The sequence below is a fragment of the Taudactylus pleione genome, unplaced genomic scaffold, assembly GCF_031769625.1.
Source record: "Taudactylus pleione unplaced genomic scaffold, aTauple2 ptg000619l, whole genome shotgun sequence".
NCBI classification, from domain to species: Eukaryota; Metazoa; Chordata; class Amphibia; order Anura; family Myobatrachidae; genus Taudactylus; species Taudactylus pleione.
In genome coordinates this window covers 336,655-362,680 of record NW_028285021.1, presented here as the reverse complement: position 1 = coordinate 362,680, position 26,026 = coordinate 336,655, and the positions used below count along the sequence as shown (strand labels likewise).

Below are 26,026 nucleotides of genomic sequence, written 5' to 3'. Positions count from 1 at the left end.
TCCCATCCTTGTCGGTTTGGAATTGTTTGCTTGGAAATGGAATTTTTGCAAATAATGCTTCATAAGTAAAGTGAAGTGAAGTGAAGTCCATCGCCTTAACAACTCGGCCACCTCATCTTTCTGGCACAAATAAAGAAGGGTTTTCTAACACCAGTTGTCATAATTTAAATCAATTCTTTATACATTGTTGGTTGTGTTCTCAGCAATATCACAGGCTTGTTAGCAAGTCCATTTTCAAGTGAGCTTTTGCTTAAAGAACATTTATTTTACTTTAAACGTAACCTATATTTGTGAACTACTACACCATCATGTTGATCCATCACAAACGACAAAAAATCATAACATACACATTTGGCCAATGACATCACTTCTACTATAACAGTAATGGTAGATTTTCCTTAAATGTGTTCTATGTATGTCTTTAATGAAAAGCATTGTTCATTGACATAGATTTCTTAATTGAATTAGTTTATTTTTGACACTTGAGTGTCAGCTTCACTTATGAAGCATTATTTGCAAAATTCCGTTTCCAAGGAAAAAATTCCAAACTGACAAGATTTGAACCCATGCGTGCAGAACACAATGGATTAGCAGTCCATCGCCTTAACCACTCGGCCACCTCGTCTTTCTGGCACAAATAAAGATGAGTTGTCTCACACCACTTGTCATATTTTAAATAATTTCTTTATACATTGTTGGTTGTGTTCTCAGCAATATCACAGGCTTGTTAGCAAGTCCTCTTTCAAGTGAGCCTTTGCTTAAAGAACATTTATTTTACTTTAAACGTAACCTATATTTGTGAACTACTACACCATCATGTTGATCCATCACAAACGACAAAAAATCATAACACACACATTTCGCTTAGATTTTCACTAAATGACATGACTTCTACGACTTCTACTATAACAGTAATGGTAGATTTTCACTAAGTGTGTTCTATGTATGTCTTTAATGAAAAGCATTGTTCATTGAAGTAGATTTCTTAATTGAATTAGTTTATTTTTGACATTTCATTGTCAGCTTCACTTATGAAGCATTATTTGCAAAAATTCCATTTCCAAGCAAACAATTCCAAACCGACGAGGATGGGTTTGGAACCCATGAATGCAGAGCACAATGGATTGTGCTCTGCACGCATGGGTTCCAATCCCATCCTCGTCGGTTTGGAATTGTTTGCTTGGAAAAGGAATTTTTACAAATAATGCTTCATAAGTAAAGTGAAATGAAGTGAAGTCAATCGCCTTAACCACTCGGCCACCTCATCTTTCTGGCACAAATAAAGAAGGATTTTCTGATACCACTTGTCTTGTTTTAAATCAATTCTTTATACATTATTGGTTGTGTTCTCATCAATATCACAGGCTTGTTAGCATGTCCACTTTCAAGTGAGCCTTTGCTTAAAGAACATTTATTTTACTTTAGACATAAACTATATTTGTGAACTACTACACCATCTTGTTGATCCATCACAAACGACAAAAAATCATAACATACACATTTGGCCAATGACATGACTTCTACTATAACAGTAATGGTAGATTTTCACTAAATGTGTGCTATGTATGTCTTTAATGAAAAGCATTGTTCATTGAAGTAGATTTCTTAATTGAATTAGTTTATTTTTGACATTTAAGTGTTAGCTTCACTTATGAAGCATTATTTGCAAAAATTCCATTTCCAAGCAAACAACTCCAAACCAACGAGGATGGGATTTGAACCCATGCATGCAGAGCACAATGGATTAGCAGTCCATCGCCTTAACCACTCAGCCACCTCGTCTTTCTGGCACAAATGAAGAAGGGTTTTCTGACACCACTTGTCATATTTTAAATCATTTCTTTATACATTGTTGGTTGTGTTCTCAGCAATATCACAGGCTTGTTAGCAAGTCCACTTTCAAGTGAGCTTTTGCTTAAAGAACATTTATTTTACTTTAAACTTAACCTATATTTGTGAACTACTACACCATCATGTTGATCCATTACAAACGACAAAAAATCATAACATACACATCTGGCCAATGACATGACTACTACTATAACAGTAATGGTAGATTTTCACTAAATGTGTTCTATGTATGTCTTTAATGAAAAGAATTGTTCATTGAAGTAGATTTCTTAATTGAATTAGTTTTTTTTTTTACATTTGAGTGTCAGCTTCACTTATGAAGCATTATTTGCAAAAATTCCATTTCCAAGCAAACAATTCCAAACCGACGAGGATGTGATTGGAACCTATGAATGCAGAGCACAATGGATTGTGCTCTGCATGCATGGGTTCCAATCCCATCCTTGTCGGTTTGGAATTGTTTGCTTGGAAATGGAATTTTTGCAAATAATGCTTCATAAGTAAAGTGAAGTGAAGTGAAGTACATCGCCTTAACAACTCGGCCACCTCATCTTTCTGGCACAAATAAAGAACGGTTTTCTAACACCAGTTGTTATAATTTAAATCAATTCTTTATACATTGTTGGTTGTGTTCTCAGCAATATCACAGGCTTGTTAGCAAGTCCATTTTCAAGTGAGCTTTTGCTTAAAGAACATTTATTTTACTTTAAACGTAACCTATATTTGTGAACTACTACACCATCATGTTGATCCATCACAAACGACAAAAAATCATAACATACACATTTGGCCAATGACATGACTTCTACTATAACAGTAATGGTAGATTTTCCTTAAATGTGTTCTATGTATGTCTTTAATGAAAAGCATTGTTCATTGAAGTAGATTTCTTAATTGAATTAGTTTATTTTTGACATTTGAGTGTCAGCTTCACTTATGAAGCATTATTTGCAAAATTCCGTTTCCAAGGAAAAAATTCCAAACTGACAAGATTTGAACCCATGCGTGCAGAACACAATGGATTAGCAGTCCATCGCCTTAACCACTCGGCCACCTCGTCTTTCTGGCACAAATAAAGATGAGTTGTCTCACACCACTTGTCATATTTTAAATAATTTCTTTATACATTGTTGGTTGTGTTCTCAGCAATATCACAGGCTTGTTAGCAAGTCCTCTTTCAAGTGAGCCTTTGCTTAAAGAACATTTATTTTACTTTAAACGTAACCTATATTTGTGAACTACTACACCATCATGTTGATCCATCACAAACGACAAAAAATCATAACACACACATTTCGCTTAGATTTTCACTAAATGACATGACTTCTATGACTTCTACTATAACAGTAATGGTAGATTTTCACTAAGTGTGTTCTATGTATGTCTTTAATGAAAAGCATTGTTCATTGAAGTAGATTTCTTAATTGAATTAGTTTATTTTTGACATTTCAGTGTCAGCTTCACTTATGAAGCATTATTTGCAAAAATTCCATTTCCAAGCAAACAATTCCAAACCGACGAGGATGGGTTTGGAACCCATGAATGCAGAGCACAATGGATTGTGCTCTGCACGCATGGGTTCCAATCCCATCCTTGTCGGTTTGGAATTGTTTGCTTGGAAAAGGAATTTTTACAAATAATGCTTCATAAGTAAAGTGAAGTGAAGTGAAGTCAATCGCCTTAACCACTCGGCCACCTCATCTTTCTGGCACAAATAAAGAAGGATTTTCTGATACCACTTGTCTTGTTTTAAATCAATTCTTTATACATTATTGGTTGTGTTCTCATCAATATCACAGGCTTGTTAGCATGTCCACTTTCAAGTGAGCCTTTGCTTAAAGAACATTTATTTTACTTTAGACATAAACTATATTTGTGAACTACTACACCATCTTGTTGATCCATCACAAACGACAAAAAATCATAACATACACATTTGGCCAATGACATGACTTCTACTATAACAGTAATGGTAGATTTTCACTAAATGTGTGCTATGTATGTCTTTAATGAAAAGCAATGTTCATTGAAGTAGATTTCTTAATTGAATTAGTTTATTTTATGAAGCATTATTTGCAAAAATTCCATTTCCAAGCAAACAACTCCAAACCGACGAGGATGGGATTTGAACCCATGCATGCAGAGCACAATGGATTAGCAGTCCATCCCCTTAACCACTCGGCCACCTCGTCTTTCTGGCACAAATGAAGAAGGGTTTTCTGACACCACTTGTCATATTTTAAATCATTTCTTTATATATTGTTGGTTGTGTTCTCAGCAATATCACATGCTTGTTAGGAAGTCCACTTTCAAGTGAGCTTTTGCTTAAAGAACATTAATTTTACTTTAAACTTAACCTATATTTGTGAACTACTACACCATCATGTTGATCCATCACAAACGACAAAAAATCATAACATACACATCTGGCCAATGACATGACTACTACTATAACAGTAATGGTAGATTTTCACTAAATGTGTTCTATGTATGTCTTTAATGAAAAGCATTGTTCATTGAAGTAGATTTCTTAATTGAATTAGTTTTTTTTTTACATTTGAGTGTCAGCTTCACTTATGAAGCATTATTTGCAAAAATTCCATTTCCAAGCAAACAATTCCAAACCGACGAGGATGGGATTGTAACCCATGCATGCAGAGTACAATGGATTGTGCTCTGCATGCATGGGTTCCAATCCCATCCTCGTCGGTTTGGAATTGCTTGCTTGGAAATGGAATTTTTGCAAATAATGCTTCATAAGTAAAGTGAAGTGAAGTGAAGTCCATCGCCTTAACCACTCGGCCACCTCATCTTTCTGGCACAAATAAAGAAGGGTTTTCTGACACCACTTGTCATATTTTAAATCATTTCTTTATACATTGTTGGTTGTGTTCTCAGCAATATCACATGCTTGTTAGCAAGTCCACTTTCAAGTGAGCTTTTGCTTAAAGAACATTTATTTTACTTTAAACGTAACCTATATTTGTGAACTACTACACCATCATGTTGATCCATCACAAATGACAAAAAATCATAACTTACAGATCTTGCCAATGACATCACTTCTACTATAACAGTAATGGTAGATTTCACTAAATGTGTGCTATGTATGTCTTTAATGAAAAGCATTGTTCTTTGAAGTAGATTTCTTAATTGAATTAGTTTATTTTTGACATTTGAGTGTTAGCTTCACTTATGAAGCATTATTTGCAAAAATTCCATTTCCAAGCAAACAACTCCAAACCGACGAGGATGGGATTTGAACCCATGCGTGCAGAGCACAATGGATTAGCAGTCCATCGCCTTAACCACTCAGCCACCTCGTCTTTCTGGCACAAATAAAGAAGGGTTTTCTGACACCACTTGTCATATTTTAAATCATTTCTTTATACATTGTTGGTTGTGTTCTCAGCAATATCACAGGCTTGTTAGCAAGTCCACTTTCAAGTGAGCTTTTGCTTAAAGAACATTTATTTTACTTTAAACTTAACCTATATTTGTGAACTACTACACCATCATGTTGATCCATTACAAACGACAAAAAATCATAACATACACATCTGGCCAATGACATGACTACTACTATAACAGTAATGGTAGATTTTCACTAAATGTGTTCTATGTATGTCTTTAATGAAAAGAATTGTTCATTGAAGTAGATTTCTTAATTGAATTAGTTTTTTTTTTACATTTGAGTGTCAGCTTCACTTATGAAGCATTATTTGCAAAAATTCCATTTCCAAGCAAACAACTCCAAACCGACGAGGATGGGATTTGAACCCATGCATGCAGAGCACAATGGATTAGCAGTCCATCCCCTTAACCACTCGGCCACCTCGTCTTTCTGGCACAAATGAAGAAGGGTTTTCTGACACCACTTGTCATATTTTAAATCATTTCTTTATATATTGTTGGTTGTGTTCTCAGCAATATCACATGCTTGTTAGGAAGTCCACTTTCAAGTGAGCTTTTGCTTAAAGAACATTAATTTTACTTTAAACTTAACCTATATTTGTGAACTACTACACCATCATGTTGATCCATCACAAACGACAAAAAATCATAACATACACATCTGGCCAATGACATGACTACTACTATAACAGTAATGGTAGATTTTCACTAAATGTGTTCTATGTATGTCTTTAATGAAAAGCATTGTTCATTGAAGTAGATTTCTTAATTGAATTAGTTTTTTTTTTACATTTGAGTGTCAGCTTCACTTATGAAGCATTATTTGCAAAAATTCCATTTCCAAGCAAACAATTCCAAACCGACGAGGATGGGATTGTAACCCATGCATGCAGAGTACAATGGATTGTGCTCTGCATGCATGGGTTCCAATCCCATCCTCGTCGGTTTGGAATTGCTTGCTTGGAAATGGAATTTTTGCAAATAATGCTTCATAAGTAAAGTGAAGTGAAGTCCATCGCCTTAACCACTCGGCCACCTCATCTTTCTGGCACAAATAAAGAAGGGTTTTCTGACACCACTTGTCATATTTTAAATCATTTCTTTATACATTGTTGGTTGTGTTCTCAGCAATATCACATGCTTGTTAGCAAGTCCACTTTCAAGTGAGCTTTTGCTTAAAGAACATTTATTTTACTTTAAACGTAACCTATATTTGTGAACTACTACACCATCATGTTGATCCATCACAAATGACAAAAAATCATAACTTACAGATCTTGCCAATGACATCACTTCTACTATAACAGTAATGGTAGATTTCACTAAATGTGTGCTATGTATGTCTTTAATGAAAAGCATTGTTCTTTGAAGTAGATTTCTTAATTGAATTAGTTTATTTTTGACATTTGAGTGTTAGCTTCACTTATGAAGCATTATTTGCAAAAATTCCATTTCCAAGCAAACAACTCCAAACCGACGAGGATGGGATTTGAACCCATGCGTGCAGAGCACAATGGATTAGCAGTCCATCGCCTTAACCACTCAGCCACCTCGTCTTTCTGGCACAAATAAAGAAGGGTTTTCTGACACCACTTGTCATATTTTAAATCATTTCTTTATACATTGTTGGTTGTGTTCTCAGCAATATCACAGGCTTGTTAGCAAGTCCACTTTCAAGTGAGCTTTTGCTTAAAGAACATTTATTTTACTTTAAACTTAACCTATATTTGTGAACTACTACACCATCATGTTGATCCATTACAAACGACAAAAAATCATAACATACACATCTGGCCAATGACATGACTACTACTATAACAGTAATGGTAGATTTTCACTAAATGTGTTCTATGTATGTCTTTAATGAAAAGAATTGTTCATTGAAGTAGATTTCTTAATTGAATTAGTTTTTTTTTTACATTTGAGTGTCAGCTTCACTTATGAAGCATTATTTGCAAAAATTCCATTTCCAAGCAAACAACTCCAAACCAACGAGGATGGGATTTGAACCCATGCGTGCAGAGCACAATGGATTAGCAGTCCATCACCTTAACCACTCGGCCACCTTGTCTTTCTGGCACAAATAAAGAAGGGTTTTCTAACACCACTTGTCTTGTTTTAAATCAATTCTTTATACATTATTGGTTGTGTTCTCATCAATATCACAGGCTTGTTAGCATGTCCCCTTTCAAGTGAGCCTTTGCTTAAAGAACATTTATTTTACTTTAGACATAACCTATATTTGTGAACTACTACACCATCATGTTGATCCATCACAAACGACAAAAAATCATAACATACACATTTGGCCAATGACATGACTTCTACTATAACAGTAATGGTAGATTTTCCTTAAATGTGTTCTATATATGCTTTAATGAAAAGCATTGTTCATTGACATAGATTTCTTAATTGAAATAGTTTATTTTTGACATTTGAGTGTCAGCTTCACTTATGAAGCATTATTTGCAAAATTCCCTTTCCAAGGAAAAAATTCCAAACTGACAAGATTTGAACCCATGCGTGCAGAACACAATTGATTAGCAGTCCATCACCTTAACCACTTGGCCACATCGTCTTTCTGGCACAAATAAAGATGAGTTGTCTCACACCACTTGTCATATTTTAAATCATTTCTTTATACATTGTTGGTTGTGTTCTCAGCAATATCACAGGCTTGTTAGCAAGTCCTCTTTCAAGTGAGCCTTTGCTTAAAGAACATTTATTTTACTTTAAACGTAACCTATATTTGTGAACTACTACACCATCATGTTGATCCATCACAAACGACAAAAAATCATAACACACACATTTCGCTTAGATTTTCACTAAATGACATGACTTCTACGACATCTACTATAACAGTAATGGTAGATTTTCACTAAGTGTGTTCTATGTATGTCTTTAATGAAAAGCATTGTTCATTGAAGTAGATTTCTTAATTGAATTAGTTTATTTTTGACATTTGAGTGTCAGCTTCACTTATGAAGCATTATTTGCAAAAATTCCATTTCCAAGCAAACAATTCCAAACCGACGAGGATGGGTTTGGAACCCATGAATGCAGAGCACAATGGATTGTGCTCTGCACGCATGGGTTCCAATCCCCAACCTCGTCGGTTTAGAATTGTTTGCTTGGAAAAGGAATTTTTACAAATAATGCTTCATAAGTAAAGTGAAGTGAAGTGAAGTCAATCGCCTTAACCACTCGGCCACCTCATCTTTCTGGCACAAATAAAGAAGGATTTTCTGACACCACTTGTCTTGTTTTAAATAAATTCTTTATACTTTATTGGTTGTGTTCTCATCAATATCACAGGCTTGTTAGCATGTCCACTTTCAAGTGAGCCTTTGCTTAAAGAACATTTATTTTACTTTAGACATAAACTATATTTGTGAACTACTACACCATCTTGTTGATCCATCACAAACGACAAAAAATCATAACATACACATTTGGCCAATGACATGACTTCTACTATAACAGTAATGGTAGATTTTCACAAAATGTGTGCTATGTAGGTCTTTAATGAAAAGCATTGTTCATTGAAGTAGATTTCTTAATTGAATTAGTTTATTTTTGACATTTAAGTGTTAGCTTCACTTATGAAGCATTATTTGCAAAAATTCCATTTCCAAGCAAGCAACTCCAAACCGACGAGGATGGGATTTGAACCCATGCGTGCAGCGCACAATGGATTAGCAATCCATCGCCTTAACCACTCGGCCACCTCGTCTTTCTTGCACAAATGAAGAAGGGTTTTCTGACACCACTTGTCATATTTTAAATCATTTCTTTATACATTGTTGGTTGTGTTCTCAGCAATATCACAGGCTTGTTAGCAAGTCCACTTTCAAGTGAGCTTTTGCTTAAAGAACATTTATTTTACTTTAAACTTAACCTATATTTGTGAACTACTACACCATCATGTTGATCCATCACAAACGACAAAAAATCATAACATACACATCTGGCCAATGACATGACTACTGCTATAACAGAAATGGTAGATTTTCACTAAATGTGTTCTATGTATGTCCTTAATGAAAAGCATTGTTCATTGAACTAGATTTCTTAATTGAATTAGTTTTTTTTTTACATTTGAGTGTCAGCTTCACTTATGAAGCATTATTTTCAAAAATTCCATTTCCAAGCAAACAATTCCAAACCGACGAGGATGGGATTGGAACCCATGAATGCAGAGCACAATGGATTGTGCTCTGCATGCATGGGTTCCAATCCCATCCTCGTCGGTTTGGAATTGTTTGCTTGGAAATGGAATTTTTGCAAATAATGCTTCATAAGTAAAGTGAAGTGAAGTGAAGTCCATCGCCTTAACCACTCGGCCACCTCATCTTTCTGGCACAAATAAAGAAGGGTTTTCTTACACCAGTTGTCATATTTTAAATCAATTCTTTATACATTGTTGGTTGTGTTCTCAGCAATATCACAGGCTTGTTAGCATGTCCACTTTCAAGTGAGCCTTTGCTTAAAGAACATTTATTTTACTTTAGACATAAACTATATTTGTGAACTACTACACCATCATGTTGATCCATCACAAACGACAAAAAATCATAACATACACATTTGGCCAATGACATGACTTCTACTATAACAGTAATGGTAGATTTTCCTTAAATGTGTTCTATGTATGTCTTTAATGAAAAGCATTGTTCATTGACGTAGATTTCTTAATTGAATTAGTTTATTTTTGACATTTGAGTGTCAGCTTCACTTATGAAGCATTATTTGCAAAATTCCATTTCCAAGGAAAAAATTCCAAACTGACAAGATTTGAACCCATGCGTGCAGAACACAATGGATTAGCAGTCCATCGCCTTAACCACTCGGCCACCTCGTCTTTCTGGCACATATAAAGATGAGTTGTCTCACACCACTTGTCATATTTTAAATCATTTCTTTATACATTGTTGGTTGTGTTCTCAGCAATATCACAGGCTTGTTAGCAAGTCCACTTTCAAGTGAGCCTTTGCTTAAAGAACATTTATTTTACTTTAAATGTAACCTATATTTGTGAACTACTACACGATCATATTGATCCATCACAAACGACAAAAAATCATAACACACACATTTGGCTTTGATTTTCACTAAATGACATGACTTCTACGACTTCTACTATAACAGTAATGTTAGATTTTCACTAAATGTGTTCTATGTATGTCTTTAATGAAAAGCATTGTTCATTGAAGTAGATTTCTTAATTGAATTAGTTTATTTTTGACATTTGAGTGTCAGCTTCACTTATGAAGCATTATTTGCAAAAATTCCATTTCCAAGCAAACAATTCCAAACTGACGAGGATGGGATTGGAACCCATGAATGCAGAGCACAATGGATTGTGCTCTGCACGCATGAGTTCAAATCCAATCCTCGTCGGTTTGGAATTGTTTGCTTGGAAAAGGAATTTTTACAAATAATGCTTCATAAGTAAAGTGAAGTGAAGTGAAGTCAATCGCCTTAACCACTCGGCCACCTCATCTTTCTTGCACAAATAAAGAAGGATTTTCTGACACCACTTGTCTTGTTTTAAATCAATTATTTGTACATTATTGGTTGTGCTCTCATCAATATCACAGGCTTGTTAGCATGTCCACTTTCAAGTGAGCCTTTGCTTAAAGAACATTTATTTTACTTTAGACATAAACTATATTTGTGAACTACTACACCATCTTGTTGATCCATCACAAACGACAAAAAATCATAACATACACATTTGGCTAATGACATGACTTCTACTATACCAGTAATGGTAGATTTTCACTAAATGTGTTCTATGTATGTCTTTAATGAAAAGCATTGTTCATTGAAGTAGATTTCTTAATTGAATTAGTTTATTTTTGACATTTGAGTGTCAGCTTCACTTATGAAGCATTATTTGCAAAAATTCCATTTCCAAGCAAACAATTCCAAACCGACGAGGATGGGATTGGAACCCATGCATGCAGAGTACAATGGATTGTGCTCTGCATGCATGGGATCCAATCCCATCCTCGTCGGTTTGGAATTGCTTGCTTGGAAATGGAATTTTTGCAAATAATGCTTCATAAGTAAAGTGAAGTGAAGTGAAGTCCATCGCCTTAACCACTCGGCCACCTCATCTTTCTGGCACAAATAAAGAAGGGTTTTCTGACACCACTTGTCATATTTTAAATCATTTCTTTATACTTTATTGGTTGTGTTCTCATCAATATCACAGGCTTGTTAGCATGTCCACTTTCAAGTGAGCCTTTGCTTAAAGAACATTTATTTTACTTTAGACATAAACTATATTTGTGAACTACTACACCATCTTGTTGATCCATCACAAACGACAAAAAATCATAACATACACATTTGGCCAATGACATGACTTCTACTATAACAGTAATGGTAGATTTTCACTAAATGTGTGCTATGTAGGTCTTTAATGAAAAGCATTGTTCATTGAAGTAGATTTCTTAATTGAATTAGTTTATTTTTGACATTTAAGTGTTAGCTTCACTTATGAAGCATTATTTGCAAAAATTCCATTTCCAAGCAAGCAACTCCAAACCGACGAGGATGGGATTTGAACCCATGCGTGCAGCGCACAATGGATTAGCAATCCATCGCCTTAACCACTCGGCCACCTCGTCTTTCTTGCACAAATGAAGAAGGGTTTTCTGACACCACTTGTCATATTTTAAATCATTTCTTTATACATTGTTGGTTGTGTTCTCAGCAATATCACAGGCTTGTTAGCAAGTCCACTTTCAAGTGAGCTTTTGCTTAAAGAACATTTATTTTACTTTAAACTTAACCTATATTTGTGAACTACTACACCATCATGTTGATCCATCACAAACGACAAAAAATCATAACATACACATCTGGCCAATGACATGACTACTACTATAACAGAAATGGTAGATTTTCACTAAATGTGTTCTATGTATGTCCTTAATGAAAAGCATTGTTCATTGAACTAGATTTCTTAATTGAATTAGTTTTTTTTTTACATTTGAGTGTCAGCTTCACTTATGAAGCATTATTTTCAAAAATTCCATTTCCAAGCAAACAATTCCAAACCGACGAGGATGGGATTGGAACCCATGAATGCAGAGCACAATGGATTGTGCTCTGCATGCATGGGTTCCAATCCCATCCTCGTCGGTTTGGAATTGTTTGCTTGGAAATGGAATTTTTGCAAATAATGCTTCATAAGTAAAGTGAAGTGAAGTGAAGTCCATCGCCTTAACCACTCGGCCACCTCATCTTTCTGGCACAAATAAAGAAGGGTTTTCTTACACCAGTTGTCATATTTTAAATCAATTCTTTATACATTGTTGGTTGTGTTCTCAGCAATATCACAGGCTTGTTAGCATGTCCACTTTCAAGTGAGCCTTTGCTTAAAGAACATTTATTTTACTTTAGACATAAACTATATTTGTGAACTACTACACCATCATGTTGATCCATCACAAACGACAAAAAATCATAACATACACATTTGGCCAATGACATGACTTCTACTATAACAGTAATGGTAGATTTTCCTTAAATGTGTTCTATGTATGTCTTTAATGAAAAGCATTGTTCATTGACGTAGATTTCTTAATTGAATTAGTTTATTTTTGACATTTGAGTGTCAGCTTCACTTATGAAGCATTATTTGCAAAATTCCATTTCCAAGGAAAAAATTCCAAACTGACAAGATTTGAACCCATGCGTGCAGAACACAATGGATTAGCAGTCCATCGCCTTAACCACTCGGCCACCTCGTCTTTCTGTCACATATAAAGATGAGTTGTCTCACACCACTTGTCATATTTTAAATCATTTCTTTATACATTGTTGGTTGTGTTCTCAGCAATATCACAGGCTTGTTAGCAAGTCCACTTTCAAGTGAGCCTTTGCTTAAAGAACATTTATTTTACTTTAAATGTAACCTATATTTGTGAACTACTACACGATCATATTGATCCATCACAAACGACAAAAAATCATAACACACACATTTGGCTTTGATTTTCACTAAATGACATGACTTCTACGACTTCTACTATAACAGTAATGTTAGATTTTCACTAAATGTGTTCTATGTATGTCTTTAATGAAAAGCATTGTTCATTGAAGTAGATTTCTTAATTGAATTAGTTTATTTTTGACATTTGAGTGTCAGCTTCACTTATGAAGCATTATTTGCAAAATTTCCATTTCCAAGCAAACAATTCCAAACTGACGAGGATGGGATTGGAACCCATGAATGCAGAGCACAATGGATTGTGCTCTGCACGCATGAGTTCAAATCCAATCCTCGTCGGTTTGGAATTGTTTGCTTGGAAAAGGAATTTTTACAAATAATGCTTCATAAGTAAAGTGAAGTGAAGTGAAGTCAATCGCCTTAACCTCTCGGCCACCTCATCTTTCTTGCACAAATAAAGAAGGATTTTCTGACACCACTTGTCTTGTTTTAAATCAATTATTTGTACATTATTGGTTGTGTTCTCATCAATATCACAGGCTTGTTAGCATGTCCACTTTCAAGTGAGCCTTTGCTTAAAGAACATTTATTTTACTTTAGACATAAACTATATTTGTGAACTACTACACCATCTTGTTGATCCATCACAAACGACAAAAAATCATAACATACACATTTGGCTAATGACATGACTTCTACTATACCAGTAATGGTAGATTTTCACTAAATGTGTTCTATGTATGTCTTTAATGAAAAGCATTGTTCATTGAAGTAGATTTCTTAATTGAATTAGTTTATTTTTGACATTTGAGTGTCAGCTTCACTTATGAAGCATTATTTGCAAAAATTCCATTTCCAAGCAAACAATTCCAAACCGACGAGGATGGGATTGGAACCCATGCATGCAGAGTACAATGGATTGTGCTCTGCATGCATGGGATCCAATCCCATCCTCGTCGGTTTGGAATTGCTTGCTTGGAAATGGAATTTTTGCAAATAATGCTTCATAAGTAAAGTGAAGTGAAGTGAAGTCCATCGCCTTAACCACTCGGCCACCTCATCTTTCTGGCACAAATAAAGAAGGGTTTTCTGACACCACTTGTCATATTTTAAATCATTTCTTTATACATTGTTGGTTGTGTTCTCAGCAATATCACATGCTTGTTAGCAAGTCCACTTTCAAGTGAGCTTTTGCTTAAAGAACATTTATTTTACTTTAAACGTAACCTATATTTGTGAACTACTACACCATCATGTTGATCCATCACAAATGACAAAAAATCATAACTTACAGATCTTGCCAATGACATCACTTCTACTATAACAGTAATGGTAGATTTCACTAAATGTGTGCTATGTATGTCTTTAATGAAAAGCATTGTTCTTTGAAGTAGATTTCTTAATTGAATTAGTTTATTTTTGACATTTGAGTGTTAGCTTCACTTATGAAGCATTATTTGGAAAAATTCCATTTCCAAGCAAACAACTCCAAACCGACGAGGATGGGATTTGAACCCATGCGTGCAGAGCACAATGGATTAGCAGTCCATCGCCTTAACCACTCGGCCACCTCATCTTTCTGGCAGAAATGAAGAAGGGTTTTCTGACACCACTTGTCATATTTTAAATCATTTCTTTATACATTGTTGGTTGTGTTCTCAGCAATATCACAGGCTTGTTAGCAAGTCCACTTTCAAGTGAGCTTTTGCTTAAAGAACATTTATTTTACTTTAAACTTAACCTATATTTGTGAACTACTACACCATCATGTTGATCCATTACAAACGACAAAAAATCATAACATACACATCTGGCCAATGACATGACTACTACTATAACAGTAATGGTAGATTTTCACTAAATGTGTTCTATGTATGTCTTTAATGAAAAGCATTGTTCATTGAAGTAGATTTCTTAATTGAAATAGTTTTTTTTTTACATTTGAGTGTCAGCTTCACTTATGAAGCATTATTTGCAAAATTTCCATTTCCAAGCAAACAATTCCAAACCGATGAGGATGTGATTGGAACCCATGAATGCAGAGCACAATGGATTGTGCTCTGCATGCATGGGTTCCAATCCCATCCTCGTCGGTTTGGAATTGTTTGCTTGGAAATGGAATTTTTGCAAATAATGCTTCATAAGTAAAGTGAAGTGAAGTGAAGTCCATCGCCTTAACAACTCGGCCACCTCATCTTTCTGGCACAAATAAAGAAGGGTTTTCTAACACCAGTTGTCATAATTTAAATCAATTCTTTATACATTGTTGGTTGTGTTCTCAGCAATATCACAGGCGTGTTAGCAAGTCCATTTTCAAGTTAGCTTTTGCTTAAAGAACATTTATTTTACTTTAAACGTAACCTATATTTGTGAACTACTACACCATCATGTTGATCCATCACAAATGACAAAAAATCATAACTTACAGATCTGGCCAATGACATCACTTCTACTATAACAGTAATGGTAGATTTCACTAAATGTGTGCTATGTATGTCTTTAATGAAAAGCATTGTTCTTTGAAGTAGATTTCTTAATTGAATTAGTTTATTTTTGACATTTGAGTGTTAGCTTCACTTATGAAGCATTATTTGCAAAAATTCCATTTCCAAGCAAACAACTCCAAACCGACGAGGATGGGATTTGAACCCATGCGTGCAGAGCACAATGGATTAGCAGTCCATCACCTTAAACACTCGGCCACCTTGTCTTTCTGGCACAAATAAAGAAGGGTTTTCTAACACCACTTGTCTTGTTTTAAATCAATTCTTTATACATTATTGGTTGTGTTCTCATCAATATCACAGGCTTGTTAGCATGTCCCCTTTCAAGTGAGCCTTTGCTTAAAGAACATTTATTTTACTTTAGACATAACCTATATTTGTGAACTACTACACCATCATGTTGATCCATCACAAACGACAAAAAATCATAACATACACATTTGGCCAATGACATGACTTCTACTATAACAGTAATGGTAGATTTTCCTTAAATGTGTTCAATATATGTCTTTAATGAAAAGCATTGTTCATTGACATAGATTTCTTAATTGAAATAGTTTATTTTTGACATTTGAGTGTCAGCTTCACTTATGAAGCATTATTTGCAAAATTCCCTTTCCAAGGAAAAAATTCCAAACTGACAAGATTTGAACCCACGCGTGCAGAACACAATGGATTAGCAGTCCATCGCCTTAACCACTTGGCCACCTCGTCTTTCTGGCACAAATAAAGATGAGTTGTCTCACACCACTTGTCATATTTTAAATCATTTCTTTATACATTGTTGGTTGTGTTCTCAGCAATATCACAGGCTTGTTAGCAAGTCCACTTTCAAGTGAGCTTTTGCTTAAAGAACATTTATTTTACTTTAAACTTAACCTATATTTGTGAACTACTACACCATCATGTTGATCCATTACAAACGACAAAAAATCATAACATACACATCTGGCCAATGACATGACTACTACTATAACAGTAATGGTAGATTTTCACTAAATGTGTTCTATGTATGTCTTTAATGAAAAGCATTGTTCATTGAAGTAGATTTCTTAATTGAATTAGTTTTTTTTTTACATTTGAGTGTCAGCTTCACTTATGAAGCATTATTTGCAAAAATTCCATTTCCAAGCAAACAATTCCAAACCGATGAGGATGTGATTGGAACCCATGAATGCAGAGCACAATGGATTGTGCTCTGCATGCATGGGTTCCAATCCCATCCTCGTCGGTTTGGAATTGTTTGCTTGGAAATGGAATTTTTGCAAATAATGCTTCATAAGTAAAGTGAAGTGAAGTGAAGTCCATCGCCTTAACAACTCGGCCACCTCATCTTTCTGGCACAAATAAAGAAGGGTTTTCTAACACCAGTTGTCATAATTTAAATCAATTCTTTATACATTGTTGGTTGTGTTCTCAGCAATATCACAGGCTTGTTAGCAAGTCCATTTTCAAGTTAGCTTTTGCTTAAAGAACATTTATTTTACTTTAAACGTAACCTATATTTGTGAACTACTACACCATCATGTTGATCCATCACAAATGACAAAAAATCATAACTTACAGATCTGGCCAATGACATCACTTCTACTATAACAGTAATGGTAGATTTCACTAAATGTGTGCTATGTATGTCTTTAATGAAAAGCATTGTTCTTTGAAGTAGATTTCTTAATTGAATTAGTTTATTTTTGACATTTGAGTGTTAGCTTCACTTATGAAGCATTATTTGCAAAAATTCCATTTCCAAGCAAACAACTCCAAACCGACGAGGATGGGATTTGAACCCATGCGTGCAGAGCACAATGGATTAGCAGTCCATCACCTTAAACACTCGGCCACCTTGTCTTTCTGGCACAAATAAAGAAGGGTTTTCTAACACCACTTGTCTTGTTTTAAATCAATTCTTTATACATTATTGGTTGTGTTCTCATCAATATCACAGGCTTGTTAGCATGTCCCCTTTCAAGTGAGCCTTTGCTTAAAGAACATTTATTTTACTTTAGACATAACCTATATTTGTGAACTACTACACCATCATGTTGATCCATCACAAACGACAAAAAATCATAACATACACATTTGGCCAATGACATGACTTCTACTATAACAGTAATGGTAGATTTTCCTTAAATGTGTTCTATATATGTCTTTAATGAAAAGCATTGTTCATTGACATAGATTTCTTAATTGAAATAGTTTATTTTTGACATTTGAGTGTCAGCTTCACTTATGAAGCATTATTTGCAAAATTCCCTTTCCAAGGAAAAAATTCCAAACTGACAAGATTTGAACCCACGCGTGCAGAACACAATGGATTAGCAGTCCATCGCCTTAACCACTTGGCCACCTCGTCTTTCTGGCACAAATAAAGATGAGTTGTCTCACACCACTTGTCATATTTTAAATCATTTCTTTATACATTGTTGGTTGTGTTCTCAGCAATATCACAGGCTTGTTAGCAAGTCCTCTTTCAAGTGAGCCTTTGCTTAAAGAACATTTATTTTACTTTAAACGTAACCTATATTTGTGAACTACTACACCATCATGTTGATCCATCACAAATGACAAAAAATCATAACACACACATTTCGCTTAGATTTTCACTAAATGACATGACTTCTACGACTTCTACTATAACAGTAATGGTAGATTTTCACTAAGTGTGTTCTATGTATGTCTTTAATGAAAAGCATTGTTCATTGAAGTAGATTTCTTAATTGAATTAGTTTATTTTTGACATTTGAGTGTCAGCTTCACTTATGAAGCATTATTTGCAAAAATTCCATTTCCAAGCAAACAATTCCAAACTGACGAGGATGGGATTGGAACCCATGAATGCAGAGCACAATGGATTGTGCTCTGCTCGCATGAGTTCAAATCCAATCCTCGTCGGTTTGGAATTGTTTGCTTGGAAAAGGAATTTTTACAAATAATGCTTCATAAGTAAAGTGAAGTGAAGTGAAGTCAATCGCCTTAACCACTCGGCCACCTCATCTTTCTTGCACAAATAAAGAAGGATTTTCTGACACCACTTGTCTTGTTTTAAATCAATTATTTGTACATTATTGGTTGTGTTCTCATCAATATCACAGGCTTGTTAGCATGTCCACTTTCAAGTGAGCCTTTGCTTAAAGAACATTTATTTTACTTTAGACATAAACTATATTTGTGAACTACTACACCATCTTGTTGATCCATCACAAACGACAAAAAATCATAACATACACATTTGGCTAATGACATGACTTCTACTATACCAGTAATGGTAGATTTTCACTAAATGTGTTCTATGTATGTCTTTAATGAAAAGCATTGTTCATTGAAGTAGATTTCTTAATTTAATTAGTTTATTTTTGACATTTGAGTGTCAGCTTCACTTATGAAGCATTATTTGCAAAAATTCCATTTCCAAGCAAACAATTCCAAACCGACAAGGATGGGATTGGAACCCATGCATGCAGAGTACAATGGATTGTGCTCTGCATGCATGGGATCCAATCCCATCCTCGTCGGTTTGGAATTGCTTGCTTGGAAATGGAATTTTTGCAAATAATGCTTCATAAGTAAAGTGAAGTGAAGTGAAGTCCATCGCCTTAACCACTCGGCCACCTCATCTTTCTGGCACAAATAAAGAAGGGTTTTCTGACACCACTTGTCATATTTTAAATCATTTCTTTATACATTGTTGGTTGTGTTCTCAGCAATATCACATGCTTGTTAGCAAGTCCACTTTCAAGTGAGCTTTTGCTTAAAGAACATTTATTTTACTTTAAACGTAACCTATATTTGTGAACTACTACACCATCATGTTGATCCATCACAAATGACAAAAAATCATAACTTACAGATCTTGCCAATGACATCACTTCTACTATAACAGTAATGGTAGATTTCACTAAATGTGTGCTATGTATGTCTTTAATGAAAAGCATTGTTCTTTGAAGTAGATTTCTTAATTGAATTAGTTTATTTTTGACATTTGAGTGTTAGCTTCACTTATGAAGCATTATTTGTAAAAATTCCATTTCCAAGCAAACAACTCCAAACCGACGAGGATGGGATTTGAACCCATGCGTGCAGAGCACAATGGATTAGCAGTCCATCGCCTTAACCACTCGGCCACCTCATCTTTCTGGCACAAATGAAGAAGGGTTTTCTGACACCACTTGTCATATTTTAAATCATTTCTTTATACATTGTTGGTTGTGTTCTCAGCAATATCACAGGCTTGTTAGCATGTCCACTTTCAAGTGAGCTTTTGCTTAAAGAACATTTATTTTACTTTAAACTTAACCTATATTTGTGAACTACTACACCATCATGTTGATCCATTACAAACGACAAAAAATCATAACATACACATCTGGCCAATGACATGACTACTACTATAACAGTAATGGTAGATTTTCCTTAAATGTGTTCTATGTATGTCTTTAATGAAAAGCATTGTTCATTGATGTAGATTTCTTAATTTAATTAGTTTGTTTTTGACATTTGAATGTCAGCTTCACTTATGAAGCATTATTTGCAAAATTCCATTTCCAAGGAAAAAATTCCAAACCAACAAAATTTGAACCCATGCGTGCAGAACACAATGGATTAGCAATCCGTCGCCTTAACCACTCGGCCACCTCGTCTTTCTGGCACAAATAAAGATGAGTTGTCTGACACCACTTGTCATATTTTAAATCATTTCTTTATACATTGTTGGTTGTGTTCTCAGCAATATCTCAGGCTTGTTAGCAAGTCCTCTTTCAAGTGAGCCTTTGCTTAAAGAACATTTATTTTACTTTAAACGTAACCTATATTTGTGAACTACTACACCATCATGTTGATCCATCACAAACGACAAAAAATCATAACACACACATTTGGCTTAGATTTTCACTAAATGACATGACTTCTACGACTTCTACTATAACAGTAATAGTAGATTTTCACTAAGTGTGTTCTATGTATGTCTTTAATGAAAAGCATTGTTCATTGAAGTAGATTTCTTAATTGAATTAGTTTATTTTTGACATTTCAGTGTCAGCTTCACTTATGAAGCTTTATTTGCAAAAATTCCATTTCCAAGCAAACAATTCCAAACCGACGAGGATGGGATTGGAACCCTTGAATGCAGAGCACAATGGATTGTGCTCTGCATGCATGGGTTCAAATCCCATCCTCGTCAGTTTGGAATTGTTTGGTTGGAAAAGGAATTTTTACAAATAATGCTTCATAAGTAAAGTGAAGTGAAGTGAAATCAATCGCCTTAACCACTCGGCCACCTCATCTTTCTGGCACAAATAAAGAAGGATTTTCTGACACCACTTGTCTTGATTTAAATCAATTCTTTATACATTGTTTGTTTGTGTTCTCATCAATATCACAGGCTTGTTAGCATGTTCACTTTCAAGTGAGCCTTTGCTTAAAGAACATTTATTTTACTTTAAATGTAACCTATATTTGTGAACTACTACACCATCATGTTGATCCATCACAAACGACAAAAAATCATGACATACACATCTGGCCAATGACATGACTACTACTATAACAGTAATGGTAGATTTTCCTTAAATGTGTTCTATGTATGTCTTTAATGAAAAGCATTGTTCATTGAAGTAGATTTCTTAATTGAATTAGTTTATTTTTGACATTTGAGTGTCAGCTTCACTTATGAAGCATTACTTGCAAAATTCCATTTCCAAGCAAACAATTCCAATCCGACAAGGATGGGATTTGAACCCATGCGTGCAGAGCACAATGGATTAGCAGTCAATCGCTTTAACCACTCGGCCACCTCGTCTTTCTGGCACAAAAAAGAAGGGTTTTCTGACACCACTTGTCATATTTTAAATCATTTCTTTATACATTGTTGGTTGTGTTCTCAGCAATATCACAGGCTTGTTAGCATGTCCACTTTCAAGTGAGCCTTTGCTTAAAGAACATTTATTTTACTTTAAATGTAACCTATATTTGTGAACTACTACACCATCATGTTGATCCATCACAAACGACAAAAAATCATAACATACACATCTGGCCAATGACATGACTACTACTATAACAGTAATGGTTGATTTTCACTAAATGTGTTCTATGTATGTCTTTAATGAAAAGCATTGTTCATTGACGTAGATTTCTTAATTGAAATAGTTTATTTTTGACATTTGAGTGTCAGCTTCACTTATGAAGCATTATTTGCAAAATTCCATTTCCATGGAAAAAATTCCAAACCGACAAGATTTGAACCCATGCGTGCAGAACACAATGGATTAGCAGTCCATCGCCTTAACCACTCGGCCACCTCATCTTTCTGGCACAAATATAGATGAGTTGTCTGACACCACTTGTCATATTTTAAATCATTTCTTTATACATTGTTGGTTGTGTTCTCAGCAATATCACAGGCTTGTTAGCAAGTCCACTTTCAAGTGAGCCTTTGCTTAAAGAACTTTTATTTTACTTTAAACGTAACCTATATTTGTGAACTACTACACCATCATGTTGATCCATCACAAACGACAAAAAATCATAACACACACATTTGGCTTAGATTTTCACTAAATGACATGACTTCTACGACTTCTACTATAACAGTAATGGTAGATATTCCTTAAATGTGTTCTATGTATGTCTTTAATGAAAAGCATTGTTCATTGACGTAGATTTCTTAATTGAATTAGTTTATTTTTGACATTTGAGTGTCAGCTTCACTTATGAAGCATTATTTGCAAAATTCCCTTTCCAAGGAAAAAATTCCAAACTGACAAGATTTGAACCCACGCGTGCAGAACACAATGGATTAGCAGTCCATCGCCTTAACCACTTGGCCACCTCGTCTTTCTGGCACAAATAAAGATGAGTTGTCTCACACCACTTGTCATATTTTAAATCATTTCTTTATACATTGTTGGTTGTGTTCTCAGCAATATCACAGGCTTGTTAGCAAGTCCTCTTTCAAGTGAGCCTTTGCTTAAAGAACATTTATTTTACTTTAAACGTAACCTATATTTGTGAACTACTACACCATCATGTTGATCCATCACAAATGACAAAAAATCATAACACACACATTTCGCTTAGATTTTCACTAAATGACATGACTTCTACGACTTCTACTATAACAGTAATGGTAAATTTTCACTAAGTGTGTTCTATGTATGTCTTTAATGAAAAGCATTGTTCATTGAAGTAGATTTCTTAATTGAATTAGTTTATTTTTGACATTTGAGTGTCAGCTTCACTTATGAAGCATTATTTGCAAAAATTCCATTTCCAAGCAAACAATTCCAAACTGACGAGGATGGGATTGGAACCCATGAATGCAGAGCACAATGGAGTGTGCTCTGCTCGCATGAGTTCAAATCCAATCCTCGTCGGTTTGGAATTGTTTGCTTGGAAAAGGAATTTTTACAAATAATGCTTCATAAGTAAAGTGAAGTGAAGTGAAGTCAATCGCCTTAACCACTCGGCCACCTCATCTTTCTTGCACAAATAAAGAAGGATTTTCTGACACCACTTGTCTTGTTTTAAATCAATTATTTGTACATTATTGGTTGTGTTCTCATCAATATCACAGGCTTGTTAGCATGTCCACTTTCAAGTGAGCCTTTGCTTAAAGAACATTTATTTTACTTTAGACATAAACTATATTTGTGAACTACTACACCATCTTGTTGATCCATCACAAACGACAAAAAATCATAACATACACATTTGGCTAATGACATGACTTCTACTATACCAGTAATGGTAGATTTTCACTAAATGTGTTCTATGTATGTCTTTAATGAAAAGCATTGTTCATTGAAGTAGATTTCTTAATTGAATTAGTTTATTTTTGACATTTGAGTGTCAGCTTCACTTATGAAGCACTATTTGCAAAATTTCCATTTCCAAGCAAACAATTCCAAACCGACAAGGATGGGATTGGAACCCATGCATGCAGAGTACAATGGATTGTGCTCTGCATGCATGGGATCCAATCCCATCCTCGTCGGTTTGGAATTGCTTGCTTGGAAATGGAATTTTTGCAAATAATGCTTCATAAGTAAAGTGAAGTGAAGTGAAGTCCATCGCCTAACCACTCGGCCACCTCATCTTTCTGGCACAAATAAAGAAGGGTTTTCTGACACCACTTGTCATATTTTAAATCATTTCTTTATACATTGTTGGTTGTGTTCTCAGCAATATCACATGCTTGTTAGCAAGTCCACTTTCAAGTGAGCTTTTGCTTAAAGAACATTTATTTTACTTTAAACGTAACCTATATTTGTGAACTACTACACCATCATGTTGATCCATCACAAATGACAAAAAATCATAACTTACAGATCTTGCCAATGACATCACTTCTACTATAACAGTAATGGTAGATTTCACTAAATGTGTGCTATGTATGTCTTTAATGAAAAGCATTGTTCTTTGAAGTAGATTTCTTAATTGAATTAGTTTATTTTTGACATTTGAGTGTTAGCTTCACTTATGAAGCATTATTTGCAAAAATTCCATTTCCAAGCAAACAACTCCAAACCGACGAGGATGGGATTTGAACCCATGCGTGCAGAGCACAATGGATTAGCAGTCCATCGCCTTAACCACTCGGCCACCTCATCTTTCTGGCACAAATGAAGAAGGGTTTTCTGACACCACTTGTCATATTTTAAATCATTTCTTTATACATTGTTGGTTGTGTTCTCAGCAATATCACAGGCTTGTTAGCATGTCCACTTTCAAGTGAGCTTTTGCTTAAAGAACATTTATTTTACTTTAAACTTAACCTATATTTGTGAACTACTACACCATCATGTTGATCCATTACAAACGACAAAAAATCATAACATACACATCTGGCCAATGACATGACTACTACTATAACAGTAATGGTAGATTTTCCTTAAATGTGTTCTATGTATGTCTTTAATGAAAAGCATTGTTCATTGATGTAGATTTCTTAATTTAATTAGTTTGTTTTTGACATTTGAATGTCAGCTTCACTTATGAAGCATTATTTGCAAAATTCCATTTCCAAGGAAAAAATTCCAAACCAACAAAATTTGAACCCATGCGTGCAGAACACAATGGATTAGCAGTCCATCGCCTTAACCACTCGGCCACCTCGTCTTTCTGGCACAAATAAAGATGAGTTGTCTGACACCACTTGTCATATTTTAAATCATTTCTTTATACATTGTTGGTTGTGTTCTCAGCAATATCACAGGCTTGTTAGCAAGTCCTCTTTCAAGTGAGCCTTTGCTTAAAGAACATTTATTTTACTTTAAACGTAACCTATATTTGTGAACTACTACACCATCATGTTGATCCATCACAAACGACAAAAAATCATAACACACACATTTGGCTTAGATTTTCACTAAATGACATGACTTCTACGACTTCTACTATAACAGTAATAGTAGATTTTCACTAAGTGTGTTCTATGTATGTCTTTAATGAAAAGCATTGTTCATTGAAGTAGATTTCTTAATTGAATTAGTTTATTTTTGACATTTCAGTGTCAGCTTCACTTATGAAGCTTTATTTGCAAAAATTCCATTTCCAAGCAAACAATTCCAAACCGACGAGGATGGGATTGGAACCCTTGAATGCAGAGCACAATGGATTGTGCTCTGCATGCATGGGTTCAAATCCCATCCTCGTCAGTTTGGAATTGTTTGGTTGGAAAAGGAATTTTTACAAATAATGCTTCATAAGTAAAGTGAAGTGAAGTGAAATCAATCGCCTTAACCACTCGGCCACCTCATCTTTCTGGCACAAATAAAGAAGGATTTTCTGACACCACTTGTCTTGATTTAAATCAATTCTTTATACATTGTTGGTTGTGTTCTCATCAATATCACAGGCTTGTTAGCATGTTCACTTTCAAGTGAGCCTTTGCTTAAAGAACATTTATTTTACTTTAAATGTAACCTATATTTGTGAACTACTACACCATCATGTTGATCCATCACAAACGACAAAAAATCATGACATACACATCTGGCCAATGACATGACTACTACTATAACAGTAATGGTAGATTTTCCTTAAATGTGTTCTATGTATGTCTTTAATGAAAAGCATTGTTCATTGAAGTAGATTTCTTAATTGAATTAGTTTATTTTTGACATTTGAGTGTCAGCTTCACTTATGAAGCATTACTTGCAAAATTCCATTTCCAAGCAAACAATTCCAATCCGACTAGGATGGGATTTGAACCCATGCGTGCAGAGAACAATGGATTAGCAGTCAATCGCTTTAACCACTCGGCCACCTCGTCTTTCTGGCACAAAAA

The 26,026-nt window shown here is 34.7% G+C and overlaps 8 non-coding genes across 8 annotated transcripts; all 8 read right to left on the bottom strand.

Annotated features, from left to right (window-relative positions):
• Positions 1–5,095: 5,095 nt before the first annotated feature.
• TRNAS-GCU (transfer RNA serine (anticodon GCU)) lies at positions 5,096–5,177 on the bottom strand. Its single transcript has one exon. It is a non-coding gene; the product is annotated as a tRNA-Ser (tRNA).
• A 1,562-nt stretch (positions 5,178–6,739) lies between these two features.
• Positions 6,740–6,821, bottom strand: TRNAS-GCU (transfer RNA serine (anticodon GCU)). Its single transcript has one exon. It is a non-coding gene; the product is annotated as a tRNA-Ser (tRNA).
• A 433-nt stretch (positions 6,822–7,254) lies between these two features.
• TRNAS-GCU (transfer RNA serine (anticodon GCU)) lies at positions 7,255–7,336 on the bottom strand. Its single transcript has one exon. It is a non-coding gene; the product is annotated as a tRNA-Ser (tRNA).
• A 1,583-nt stretch (positions 7,337–8,919) lies between these two features.
• Positions 8,920–9,001, bottom strand: TRNAS-GCU (transfer RNA serine (anticodon GCU)). Its single transcript has one exon. It is a non-coding gene; the product is annotated as a tRNA-Ser (tRNA).
• Positions 9,002–11,824: 2,823 nt separating this feature from the next.
• TRNAS-GCU (transfer RNA serine (anticodon GCU)) lies at positions 11,825–11,906 on the bottom strand. The gene has a single exon. It is a non-coding gene; the product is annotated as a tRNA-Ser (tRNA).
• Positions 11,907–14,728: 2,822 nt separating this feature from the next.
• Positions 14,729–14,810, bottom strand: TRNAS-GCU (transfer RNA serine (anticodon GCU)). Its single transcript has one exon. It is a non-coding gene; the product is annotated as a tRNA-Ser (tRNA).
• A 4,978-nt stretch (positions 14,811–19,788) lies between these two features.
• On the bottom strand, positions 19,789–19,870 carry TRNAS-GCU (transfer RNA serine (anticodon GCU)). Its single transcript has one exon. It is a non-coding gene; the product is annotated as a tRNA-Ser (tRNA).
• A 4,395-nt stretch (positions 19,871–24,265) lies between these two features.
• TRNAS-GCU (transfer RNA serine (anticodon GCU)) lies at positions 24,266–24,347 on the bottom strand. The gene has a single exon. It is a non-coding gene; the product is annotated as a tRNA-Ser (tRNA).
• Between the last annotated feature and the right edge of the window lie 1,679 nt (positions 24,348–26,026).